This window comes from Haplochromis burtoni, unplaced genomic scaffold (genome assembly GCF_018398535.1).
Source record: "Haplochromis burtoni strain Fernald_Lab_line unplaced genomic scaffold, NCSU_Asbu1 Contig_20, whole genome shotgun sequence".
In the NCBI taxonomy this organism is placed as follows: domain Eukaryota; kingdom Metazoa; phylum Chordata; class Actinopteri; order Cichliformes; family Cichlidae; genus Haplochromis; species Haplochromis burtoni.
Window position 1 is genome coordinate 1405167 of NW_024582381.1, and position 14314 is coordinate 1419480.

Genomic DNA, 14314 nt, shown 5'->3' on the forward strand with positions numbered 1-14314 from the left:
CTCTATGTCTGCATGCAAAAGAAGCAAAGACATCGTGGTGAGGGTGAAAACACCTCAGATTAAGTCTTTACAGGGGTCACAGTTTTTATTATTAAAAAGTAAAAAAAAAAAAAAAAAAAGACCTGCTGAAAACTGCTATTTTTACACTTTTTCTTTGGTAACTGTATTTTATAATTTGTAATGTCATTTGATATTTTCGATTACTTATCACTAAGAAATGGGAAAACGCAGGGTTTGATATTTTTCAAACAATAACATCTCCTTTTGCTTCGTCACAAGACTTCTTTGCCTCAAAAACAATAAAACAAAGGAAAGACTGAGCAAAAGTTTTAATTCAGATACATAAAAACACATAATGAGGAGACAGAGTAACACTATAAAAGGCCCACAGAAACTTAAATACACATTTGTAGGAAAAATAAATGTGATGTCTGGCCAAAGCATAAAATACATTTAAAGGCTGTTTATCTGAAGAAAACTGAATTCTAGAGAACAATTAAGACCTTAGGATTTAAACATTTCTATAATTGAGTTCATCAACATTGGATTGCCTTCCTGTTTAAATCAGATTGCACAATTAACTGGACTTATTACTTATTAGAGGAAAAAATACACACAATACTAACTTCTAGTGCACTGTTTAGGGCCCACTCACAAACGTATGGCTGAAATGGGCCAAACAATCTGTAAATAGAAGGGAAAACCAATGGACTTCATCCTATTAGGTCTGTATGGTCATTCAGCCTTCAGCTACACTAGCCAGCCTAAAAGCACTGTCTTGGTCCAAGAGTCTCGGGCGGGGCCATCTTCCTTGGCCTGGCTGAGAAGAGCTTCCTGTTTGCTGTTGTAGTTTTTGTCTCCCTTCAGCCACTATTACAACCAGAGAAGATGCTTAAAATATGTCATCTCCCACTATTGGAAAGAGGAAAAATCTCTGTTTCTAAGCGTCTGTGCACGCTCACATAAAAATGTGCGTTTCACAACTCATGTGACTACTCTTGCACACAAAATGATCCCTGTGAGTACCACCTACTTCGATCAGAGACGTTATCGCGTAACCATGATGAGAAAATAAAACAATAAAACCTTATGCAAATAAGACTGAGATTAATGCTGCAGAAAATCATTAATCTAATGATTTGGCGCACAGAGCGAATTCATTGAATTCATTTTGATTGAACAGTTATTCTGGGTGTCTATGTTCTAGTAGCTGCAGTTCCACCAGTGCAAAACAGACTTTTCAGCAGATTAGACTCAAGTGCAACAACATTTACCTATTTTCTAACAGAATTGGTCAGGGCCAGGTTATGTTCTGACCTACCTTATGCTTAACACCTAAAAACAAGAGGCAATTTAATAGGTAACCTTGCCGGTTTGGGGTTCCTCCTCTTTCTACTTGGCCTTTCATCTCACTGGCTGAGGTTTAAGATCTGCAGCCAATGGATGTCCTCCAGTCCCTATCCTTTTCCATTGTAGACTGAGAACTGTCCTTACTTTAGGCCTCACTCTCATACGGTGTTCCCCAGGGTCTATTCTTGGTCCTGTTTTATTCTCTATATGCTTCTTTAATACAATCTGAAATGTTTGGGTGATGTCTTTTAAATGCTGGAGATCAAAAACGTCTTTCAGTTCTATGATTACTTTTCAGAAGTATGTTTGTTTGTTGACCTCAAAGACACTGACCTGTAATGTGAAAAAAAAAAAACATGGCGTTCTATCTTCTGTTACGACCCGGCCTACGTGTAACCGGGCCTAAACATCTAGGTGACTCCAATGGCTCCCAAGAAAGGCCAGCAACACGGTAACTAAGGTGATAAACAGCAGTTTATTTTCTTCGGACGGGAGAGGTGTCAAAACAAAAGGAAAAGAATCTTCCCTATCAGAAAATAAAAGCAAACAAAAGACAATTCTCTAACCTAAGCTCCCATCCAAACACAGGAAAAGCTTTCAACAAAGAGGCTTCTCACTCTACTAAATTACTGCAGTGCTGAACATTTACAGTGAATGAGAATTTACAATGATTCTACAGCAACTATTTGCAAAATAAAGCAATGCTCTTAAACATCAGATAACTACATTACAAAACTTTCACATTTTACAAAAGAAACCATCACTGAGGATTCCTCACACAAATTCACAGAACTACAAACAACCGGCTGGCTCTTTGTTGGGTGTAGAAGAGATAAAGGAAGCAGTAGATGACTTTCAGCTGGAGCTTAAAAGGCTGCTGTCTGTCAATCATCCAATCTGGACTTCAGGAGCTTGTTTGAATCAGCCAATCAGCAGTTCAGCTTGTTTCACCACCCATTACCCAAACACACCCACATGCCAAGCCAGGGGGAGATTCAAAAAACACACATACCCACACACCAATATGGGAGGAACCACACATCAAAACAGAAAGCATGTGATCACTACCCACAACATTTGATTCAATCATAACACCTCCAATAATTGTGCTTCTAATAGAGTGAAAGAGAAGCTGTTTTCTCCTTCAGGTGTGTCTGTGTCTTCCTGACTGTATTCAAGGTTGTGTTAAAGTGAATTAAATATTTTATGTAAACTTCTGTTAGAAGGATTGTGAAATCGAGTCAGGTAAGTTTCCCTTTTGATGGAAAGAAAACTTTCCAGAGGTGTTATTAACGCCATACTCATCATGCCCTTCCTGTCCAGAGCAGTGATAACACCATAGAGATAAAAGCCATCCTCCCCACCTTCAGTCTGATTTTAGGGTTTGAAGAAGTCATCCTGATGTACCACAAAAGACGCCCATCAGTAAGAGTGGTTGCCTCTTTACTGGGTTCCCCCGCTGATACAGCTACTTTTTAGGTCACTGAGAGTTTAATAAATTCTTCAAGGTTTCAAAGGTGACTTAATGTTATGGGACACTTTAGATGTGTAAGTAAAAAAAAGAGAAATTGGAGGAGCAAACATCCTCAGGACGTTTTCCCATCTTATCTTATCTCACTTCCCTTACCGTAACGTCAACAATCCATTCAAACAAAGAGAAGTTATGAACTTGATAACATCAGGGTTTATCAATCGAGATACAAGAGCATTCACGTCAGGGGCTGGGACCGAGCGTTTTGAGTTTATTTTGTATTTTTGAGCTTCTTATGTTAAGTTTGTGATAATTCGTTCTTGTGTTATTATTAGTTACGATTTAGTTGAGTTTTATTCTGGTTTTTGTTGCATTTATGTCTCCTTGGTTATGTGTCATGTTTCCTGTCCTGTCTATCATGTGTTTGTGTGTCGTGTCCATCTTGTGAAGCTGGTGAGTCATGCCTACGTCTCTCCATGTTTCCTGTTTTATTTTGAAGAGTCTAGTTTTTCCATGTTCAGTGTGTTTTGTTTTACTTCCTCCTGTGGCGTCACGATCATTTGTGTCAGCTGTGTCTCCAGGTGTTTCCACTTCTCTCGTTACCGTTCTGTGTATTTAAGTCCTCTGTCTCCTTCTTTTCTTTTTCAGATCGTCTGCTTGTTTTCATGTGAGGTCATGTTAAGTCACAGAGTTTTCGTTTCCTACTGTTCATGTTTGGACTGTTTCATAGTTACGTTGTTGCATGTTCCTGTTCAGTTTCATGTTCTTTTAAGGTTTCAGTTTAGTTTTGTCCTCGTTTTGCCTCGCCTTGTTTTTCTGTTTTTTGTGTCAATGAAGGCTCACCTTTTGTTTAAATACCAGTTCATTTCTTCCATGTCTGCTTTTGGGTCTGTTTCATAAACACACCAGCGTTCCCCGCCATGACAATTTACATGAAAGGGGTGGTCCTCACAGCCTAACCTGAGCTAATTATACAAAGGTAAACAAAACTATAATATAAGAAAAGTATGAAGAGATTAAGCTCATAAGACAGAATGAAAGCAACAAAGCAAGGGGAAGGAATAACTCCTGTCTCAGCAGGAAGAAGCCAATAGCAGAATCATAACCAGACTCAGAGAGGGGAAGCCATCATTTCAAAGTGAATGTGTGTGCATTTTAACACTCAGACACAGACACACACACACACACGGTGTTGAAGAAAAAAAAAGTGTTTTGTTTTTTTTAACACTTAAGCCATTAAGACTGAGAAAGGCCTACTATTTCAATAAACTCTGGTTTATATGAAGTCAGGAGGGAATGCTGGCAAAAATGCTGACTGTGTGGGGCCTCATTAATACAGATCTAGAGACCAGTTAAAAACCCTCTGGCAACTGGCAACTACCAGGTGAGCAGGTAGTTTCCCCCATGGTTGCATGCATCTTGTTACTGGCATTCACTAGAGGTTGCATGGTGCTGCACAGAAGACTTCATGGTGATTGCTTGGGACTTTTTTCTTTAGGACTGAAGAAGCCTCTTGGATGAGAGGTGAAAAGTCTTCACATTCCTAAAGAGGTCCACTTGTCTTCTTTTTTCAGCCAGTACAATACAGCTTTTACTTTGAAGGTGAACGGTCTCAGGACTTCTGTTCAGTGATGGTGGGCATAGCTGACCTTCTCTCTCAAACTATCTGTCTTCAGTCTTAATGGAGTGTCCCTTTTCCATTAGGCGCCGATGCACAGTTGAGTCCTGCCCTAAAGATGTGACTCTCCTCCTGTCTCATGCAGTGTTGGGTGTAATGCGTTACTAAGTAACGCTTTACTGTAATTAAATTACTTTTCCACTGGAAAAAGTAGAGTAACTAATTACTGTTCATTTTTAGGTATTTTAATTACAGTTACTTACAATGTACTTGCGTTACGTTGTAAAATAATTAAACTCGCTGAATATCATTATTTAATTTCAATAATTTATCTTCTAAACGTAGAAGTAAACTCTGCCGCTTTAACATCGCTGTAGTGCAGCTGCGCGTCATTTCGCGCCAGTTTTCTGCATAGTCGTATTCTAAAGCGGAAGATGTCGGACTCGGCTGAAGCGAGTGGAAATGAAATGGACATACTCTTCACTTTTCAGAAACAAGCAGACAAGAATATTACAGTAATATGTAAGCTCCTGGGGAGAAAAAACTATCGGCCGCTGTTAATAGCACGAGTAATCTACTGAAGCGCCTGACACGAGAGCATAGACGAACACTTCTGAGTGATCCTTGTTCATCATCCATGGATAACACCGCGGCAACTCCTGCTAAGCAGCAAAACTTGATTTTACTTCAGCAGCACAGAAAGCGTCTGAAGGTGAGCTTAAAAAAAGGACTGCAGGCTACATTGTGGAAGAGATGCTACCGCTGCGTACTGTAGAGTCTCCGTCTTTAAAAAAAAATTATTTATTATTTAGACTTACTTAGACTTAGACTTAGTTCCTCCTACGCTGAGCGGCGCATCGGGCAGCTAGTGATCTCCATCGATGTCGGTCAGCAGCGACTGCTTCAGCTTCGTCCCAGGCAATGTCGACAGTTCTCAGATCGTCCATAAATGTTCGACGCCATGTGGTCTTTGGTCGGCCTTGCTTTCGCTTGCCAGTGCGTGGACGCCATCTCTTTATTATTTAAAGAGTTTAATTTCTATTGTTTGTCCACTCAAGGTTTATGGGGATTTTAAGAAGTATTTAGTTAAATTACTTATTTAGTAATTAGGTTACTTTTCTGACACAGTAATTAGATAAGTATTTTAAATACAATATTGACTTAGTAATTAGTAATTAATTACTTTTTTAAAGTAACTTACCCAAAACCGGTCTCATGCACCTGTGGACTGGTTGTTTCTTCTCTCCTACGTGAAGTCTGAGCACTCCTCAGCGCACTGCACATCGTACACAGCATTCATCAGTTTGCATGCAGGTGTTTTGTCCTGATGATGAACCAGCTCTTGTTAGTCTCTGAGGGTCTTACTGGGTCTGAAGTGCACTAGGATGCTTGTTTGCAGAACTACAGTGTTGTCAATGTCTGAGGTTCTTTCCTGTACAAATTACATAAAAATGATGTAAAGGAAGGTTTATGCTGTTCATTTATTGTGTACCCAGCTCCTCCTTCAATTTTATATTTATTTTACCTGCTAATCTTTATGTTATTATGTTGTTACAACCATCCTTTAGTCTTTTCACTGCATCACGGTGGTGCTGGATGATTATTTCTGTGGCAAATAATCCTGTCTGGCTTGGGTACTGTCAAAATGTGGCATCCCATAACGCCCTTTGTTTGGGAAACACAGCTTTAGTTTTTGGAAGCGCTCACTAAGGTCAGCTTGACCATCTGCTGCTCTATGTCATAATGTGTACATTTGCCAGCCGAGCGGGGCTCACACTCTACCTCTTGGAGAGACTCAAAAACCGCCCCCGCCCCATCTATGATCGCCAGCCAGACACATTAACATCCTCATGCAAATGCCTTCCCTCTGCCAAGGATATTACCTTGGCTATTCTGCACAGGCTGTGGAGGTTAATTAAACATGTTAGAAATAATAAGTCAAAACATGAACAGCTACGGTATCATTAGATTTGATTTATCATCGGGTTTAAATTAATAGTATTACTTTCTTTTCAGGGCAGCAAGCACGTCACATTAGGGGTCACATTAAGATTCAGAGCGATGGTAAATCTCCGCTTATCTTGTTTCTATAGCGGCCCACATTGGCATTATCTGTGTCTTTTTAAAGAGAGATAATCTTGACAAAGATGAAAGAGGCACTGATGAAGAGAATATGACAGATAGGCTGTGGCTTGTCTCTTTTCCTACCATCTCTGATTGCTCTTAGCCGCGAGGGGAGTGGATCCATCCCTCCTCCAAAGTCCTATCACCCTCCACATCTCTGGCTGCCTCCTTGATATGTCCTCCTGGACTCCATCTTATCCACTTCTATACAGCCCTCAGACTTCAGCCGCTTTTATCTCCACTCTTCTCCCCAGACTCCTCCAAGTTCAGGCCCCAAATGATTAAAAAAGAAGCCCTTCAACAACCTTGATGTCCTCCTTCTGCTCTTCAGCTTGACCATGCTCTTTGTAGTTTACTGAAGGAAAAGCAACAAAAAGGAAGATCAGACAGAAGCGAGGGCTTTGGGCTGTGACAACTTTAATTTTAATGGATGATTTCTGCGTAAACCTCTTTAAAACTGCTGCGAGTTCATGTTAATACCGATGTTCGAACTCACATGTTAACGGCATATTTTCTGCTTTCATGTCTCCTGTGAGTCCAAACTGGAATTTTTCATTTTTAAATCGTTTTCTGAAATAAAAGCAGGAGCACCCTGACTATTTTGAGTCAGAGTACTAGAGGTGATTGAACCTTTTATCAGGACGCTTTAAAAGGATACAAAAGAGTGTGCACTTGTGCCCCAGATGGTAAAAACACTACTGTGTATGACGAGGTTTATTTCAAGCTTAACTTCATTTGTATTTGGCCTCCATTAATAATAACTCACAGTACCTCTCTGATTTTGGGGGTCACTTAGAAAATGTCCTTGTTTCTGAGAAAGCTTCTTTTTTTTTATCTGATGTAATATTTTAATTGAACAGGAAAGCTTTAAGGATGAATCGGAGTCATTCATCGTAAGTCATTCATGGCATATAAAGTCCCATTTTTACTCCCATGTTCCAGCACCACATTACGTTATCTCATGAAAGTTTATCACGCTAAAAGACTGATTTATCACGCTGACATGGCTTAAAACTGATGTACTGATAAAGGAAGCAATGCATTTCATGTCAGATCGGTTATTTTCACGACCAGCAAGAACTGTAATTAAATAATTTTTCATAACAATGTCAGCTGAAGGTGTAGTATGTGTGCTCTTCTGTTGTCTGATTTAGAAAAGCATTGTTCATAAGCCAAATATTATATTGCATTATTATATCCATCCATTCTGTTCCACTTATGCTGATCAAGGGTCTCAGGAGGGGTTGAGACTATCCCAACTACCACAGGGGGAGAGATGGGGTACACCCTGGAACCATTTTCATTCACACCTATGGGCAATTTATATTCACCAGTTCACTTAAACCCACAAACTTCATGTCTTTGGACTGCAGGAGGAAGCCAAAGTACCCGGAGAGAACCCACGCAAACAGATAGTGGATTCAAACCCAGGACCTTCTTGCCGTGAGGCAACAGTGCTGCCCTTAAAATAAAATAAAAAAATGTTAAAATCAGAATGGGAGACTTGAAAACATATTTAACTGGCAATGACACAGATATTAACCTGGACATTAATCAGCCCAGTCTCGTAGCAGTTTGTTAAAAAAGGACTGGGTAGGACCTATAGTGTTGTGTGTGTATACATATACATACATATGTGTACGTATAGATAGGTATAGGTAGTCACCGGCCACTTTATTAGTTACACCTTGCTTGTACTGCGTTGGATTCCTTTTTACCTTCAAAATCAACTTTATTCTTTATGACACAGATTCAGCAAGGTCAGCAAACTCCACAACACTCAGGTAGGCTGTGGTGTTTAAACAAAGCTCTGTTGGTATTAAGGGGCCCAAACTGTGCCACAAAGTCTCCTCCACACCATTACACCACCAGCTGTCTGAACTGTTGATGCAAGGTAGCATCAATCCATGCTTTCATGTTGTTTATATGCTAAATTCTGATCCTTCAGTCTTCATGTCGCTGCAGAAATTGGCAATGACTGTGTAGTTTTGGTGAGCCTGTGTAGACTGTAGCCTCAGTTTCCTGTTCTCAGCTGACAGAACCTTCAAGGTTCAACATGTTGTTCATTCAGAGATGTCCTTCTGCAAACCTTCATTATAATGATATTGTAATGATATCTACATGCCTAAAGTCAGACATTAAGAGCCGTGTGATTTTCTGATCCATTGTACCTAATGTAGTGGCCAGTGAGTGTAGTACTACATTCTTGTTCGTCTGGAACAGAACTCTGTATTTTTGTTTGCTCATGTTCAGTCCCAGTTTCCTGTTCTCTCCTCGCATTTTGTGATTTTGGATTTCTAGACTTGTTTCAGCATTAAAACTCGCTTTTCTTTTAAATTATTCTGCCTCAAATGTCCAGCATTTGCATTCTCACCAGTACAGCCCAACAGGCAGTAAACCACCAGACTATTCAAATATATATGATGTATTACATAAATAAGTAAAATATATTTTATGCATTGCAGAATTTAAGATGTTATACTTCTGTTACGTCCACTGTCGCCTAGCAGAGCCGGGTCGTAACAACTTCCCTTTTTCATCATTAAATGTGCAGAATGCAGTGATTTGCAAATCATCGAAATCTCCTATGGAAAAAATAAATATAAACTACAGATAAACAAATTTTATTCAAAAACTGTTTGTTATGTTGAATGTGATATATGTGTGGGGAAGGTAAGGAGGTCTTTAGCCTGAGACATAACGCCTCTGAAAAGCCATTAAAATAAAGTTGATATAACCTGTTCATTAGTGATGCTGATGCGTTGGAATTTTAAAATCAGCTTTTTCTCAGATGCACTTGTGCTCCAAAAGATAAATGAACACTTCAGCATCCGTTCAAATGCCTTTTGGCCGTGACATAAGCATGAAATATTCAAAGTGCGGTTGTGATGAACACCAAAACATCGCCGCGTTCTGTCTGCTCAGGGCTGAGATTTTTAAAAATGCAATATTTATTCATCTTGAGGGCTGTATACAGAGAGAGCAGCTACTCCTGAAATATTAGATCTGTTCACTCTCCTGGACAGAATGACTCCAATTTTCCTAGAGACTCTCTGGATTTCAGCAGAGGTAGTTTGGGGGAAAAAAGCTTTAAAGGGAGATCTAGCAGAAAACTTTTAAATGTAGGAAAATCCATCACAGTACACGAAGCTTGAATCTGTACTGAAAGAGAGCTGAGGCCGTCTGGCACGTGGCGAGAGGCTGGGAATTTCAAACTGGGCTGTAATGGAATTAAATTACACACAATGGTGCAAAATAAGAACCAGAGTTAAGTGTTTTTGCCTGATTCAGTGCCGTGTGATAGTATTCTTCAACTTAATCTTCTTTTTCCAACACTCAGTATGATTTGAAAAAGAAATGTGGAGACATTTTAAAGCAATAAAAATGTTTTTTTTTTCCCCTATCGGTCAGTAACCAAGTGTCAGCTGTACTTCACAAATGAGATCCTTGAATTAATCTTGAGATCTGACCACACAAACTGAAATATTTGGAATCGCGTTAGAAAAACACGCACTGAAACATCAAATCCAAGGACCTCTCTGAAGTCTGTCACACTAAAAATGTGACAGGGCAAAGATCAGGATGCATTTCTAAAGCATTAAGTGTTCACAGGAACACGGTGGCTTCAGTAACTGTGAACTGAAAAACTCTGAAGGCCTCAAGACTCTTCAGAGTCTGATGCTGCCCCTAACATCAGCAATCCAGCTAATCAGTCACACGTTGATGGGACTCGCTAAATCAGTCGGGGGTTTCCCAGTCTGGCACTTTCACATCAAAGAGGCAGAGCTGCATATTTTACAAAGGAATAGAAATTATGATGTTAGAAAAACGAGGTTAACCAGGCAGAACAGGCTAAAAGCGCGCGCGTGTGTATATGTGTGTGTGTGTGTGTGTGTGTGTGAGACCAAAAATTTACTGTGTTACTATACTTGTTGGGATCAGGGCCCATAAGTTTGAAGGCATTTTTGAGGCTCAAAATGTGGTTTTAGTGTCAGCGTTACAGTAAAGTTATGGTTTAGGTTTAGGCATTAATTTTTGATGGCTAGGTTTAGGGTAAGCAGCTAAGGGAAAGCATTATGACAATTAGATGTCCTCACAAGGATATAAAAGGCAAGTATGTGTGTGTGTGTGTGTGTGAGAGAGAGAGGAAAGAAATAAGTGCTAATATTGAAAAACACTGTATAAATGTGTGTGTGCACTTTAAGCATTTGGAGAAACACCAAAGTCAGTTTAAAGGTACTTTTAGTACTGACACGAATTTTGCAGAATTCAACTAAACTTCTCACCACCAGAGGGCAGTGTTTTACCAGTGGGTCTGTTGAGATGTTTTCAGATACGCACTTTTAACTTTTGATATTTATTTTTGGTCTTAAGGTTTTTACACACTGGACACATAAAATTCATACAAATATTTCTTATGTTAAAAATATTTTTGTGACTCATTATTCTAAATACAACCTTCACACTGACTCACAGTCTACTTATATGTCAAGTTGCGTAATTTCGCAGGATGAATTTGCGATTTTTTTTTTAACAAAACTCAATTTTTTGGATCTGAAAAAACAGATATGACCAATCAGGTCAGTGCATTTTTGGCAACAAGTGCACTGGTAGTGAATGTACAATGATATGGAAACAGTAAAATGATAACATTTTAGCGCATTTTAGCGCAGAAGCACAGCTGCTCTCAGTCAAACGTTTCTCTGAAATTCCCTGAAATTATTTCTCTGCCTCCGCAGATGTGATCGCAACTCTGCTCAAACTGCCCCACTGACATCTTGAAATATGTACGAAAGCATCCATGATACATCTTTAAGTCCCAGATCAAACCATGAAGTTCTCCCTGCTGCTGCCTTCTTCTGACAGATGAACTCAGAAACTCCTTTTCTTCCTTTTGCTGGTCTGGAAACATCTGGACCAGCTCTTCGTGGCTTGATTTAAATTTCATCTTTTTTCGAGGATTAATTTTCTGCAACAAAGCAACGATTTCAGTGTCTGTATATGTAACACAACTAGTTTAACATTTGCATCTGAAAAGTTCTGAATTTCCTTTCACTTTTTTCCAACACCATCGGTGTGTAAAGGCCTTTAACCTCTTTGCAGTGTGAAACAGTCTAATTTAAGCAGACTTAGGTCTCAGTTACACAGACCTAGGGACCAGTCGGCGACTATCAGAAAATCCAATGCTCACTAGTAAGAACATGACCGGCAGGCGAGTGGTTGCTGGAGCTGCTGCACTGTTCCACTGGTCGCTCGGACATTAGCTTGGTCACCCATAGTTTGCAGTGAAGATATTGACTTGTCCAATTCAATTCAATTCAATTCAATTCAATTTTATTTATATAGCGCCAAATCACAACAAACGTCGCCTCAAGGCGCTTTACATTGTACAGTAGATACAGAGAAAAGCCCAACAATCATATGACCCCCTATGAGCAAGCACTTTGGCGAAAGTGGGAAGGAAAAACTCCCTTTTAAGAGGAAGAAACCTCCGGCAGAACCAGGCTCAGGGAGGGGCGGGGCCATCTGTTGCGACCGGTTGGGGTGGGAGAAGGAAAACAGGATAAAGACATGCCGTGGAAGAGAGACAGAGATTAATAACCAAATATTCACCATTTGCTCTGAGTTGAAGTGAAACTTGAAAAAGTGGGACGCAACAGAAACATGTAATGTTGTCCTTCAAAGTAAAAGCTGTTCATTATTGCTCCCCTCAATATATTTCAAAAGGCACAACTTTTACTTTGAAGGAGAACGCTCTATCGCAGTGATTTGTATGTGTTTATCTACCTCAAACATACCCTCATCCAGAGTAGACTAGGTGTGCAGCATTAAGTTACCACGACAATGAATCCTGGTAAGAAACCTAAAGTTACCTTAAATTCTGCTTCATAGTTGAAACTTGTGATGTCGGTCCTCCTGCATTTATAATGTTTTTTCAACAAGACAGTAACCATCAGGGCCAAAATCATCCCTGACTCTGGATTGAGTACGTTAATTTCTAAGGATGTGTTCAAACAACACTCTGAGGATTAATCTGACCTTTCCACTGACAGTCACTGACTCTCCTGATTTGCCAAATTAGACAGTAAAGCTGTGCAGTATCACCTCACTTCTTTGTTGCCGTTTAGCCAGTGGGTATTGTAATGAAACTCTGCTCTGATATTACTCTGAAGGACGCTATCATTCCTGTCATGATGACAGTAATAACTATAAAACATCCGCTGCAGAGCTGCACAGCTCTCCTGCACCTTCTTGCTGATGCAGGCTACAGTGACCAACCAGCTGTCACCTACATGATGTCTGATTTCATATTACGGTGTGAGGTCTGTCAGCCTTCATCCTGTGATTGGCACTCACTCAAGAGAGCCAACATCTGATTTCTGGCCAGTTATTGAAGATAAACGGATATTACTTTCTTTTATGAAGCAAAGAGACCGGCAATCACTGCAGTGCGTGTGTCATTAGCCCTCAAATGAATCAGGACAATGGCCGTGCCAAGTGAGAGCGGCGGCAATTTAGGCTGCAAAGAGGAAATGCCCTGTCAAATCGATCTGCCTGCTGTGACATATCAGTATTTAACCTTCCTGCAGTCTCTATCTGAATGGTGTCGGCACATGATTTTGCACACCGGGCTGCTGTGGAGAATTGTTCCTCCCACTCCTCAGACCTTTCACCTGCTGCAAAGTAAAGAAAGTTGCTCAAAGGATGTCTTTACTGAGCAGTGTCTTCATTTTGCAGCGTACGTGGAGCATTTAGACCCAAATGGATTGCATGTTCATGCAAAGGCATACAAGAACAGTTAGGAAGGAAAAGAGCAACCCCCGGGATGCAGGGAGAGTGACATCTGTTGGGCACATGGGGAACTACGTCTCTGTATGTTATTTAATGTTCCTGAAAGAAAGACTGACACCACTCAAAAAGCTCAACTTCTCCAAAGACATTTTTTTCCCCAACTCCAAACACAGCAAAACACTGCATATTTTATCACACAAGAATTCATTTAAACTTTGCCTTAGGAGATGTGCACTGTAAACAGAAACCCTGTCCGGTTAATGCAGATGTCAGAAGCTTGATGCGTCCTTGCCTGCTAACAACAATGCCACACAAAAACCATTGCAAAGCTCTTTTTTTTTTTACAAATTGACTTCCTGTCAGGAGGATTAGTCCATTTAAATGCAGATTTCTACCTGGTGTTGTGCCGTATTGTCTGACTCTCAGTGAGAAACGATTAAGTGCATGGGCGGGGTGCGACACCCCCCCTCCATTTAGATGAAGCTTTTGCCTCCAAGTTTATTTGTCATTCGCACAGAAGAGATCCAAATGCTGAAGACAAGACTTTAATAACTGGTTCCCAAGGACCAAAGTGACAGCTGAGAAAAACCGCTGAGCCGTCTGGAGAAATAATAGAGGCTGTTGCGTTATGCGTAGATTTCACACATTTTTTTGGAATTTGAAGAGGACAGATTTAAAGCTCCGGTACACAGTTAAAAGTGCCCAGACACCTGAGCACAACACACTGACACTGATGTACCAAAACATTAAAAACACTCAGAAATGAAACCAGTATTGTTGGTTATTTTGGCAAGTGAGCAGTCAGTTTTTAAAGTCAGTGTGCTGGCTGCAGGGAGAATGGCCTTGTGCAAAGATACTGGGTCAGATTTTAAAAAAGCTGAAAACCATGAACCCAAAATACGCCCGTAACTTTTTTAAGGTTTGCTAAAAGAAGATGGCACATTTGAAAATCCATCCAT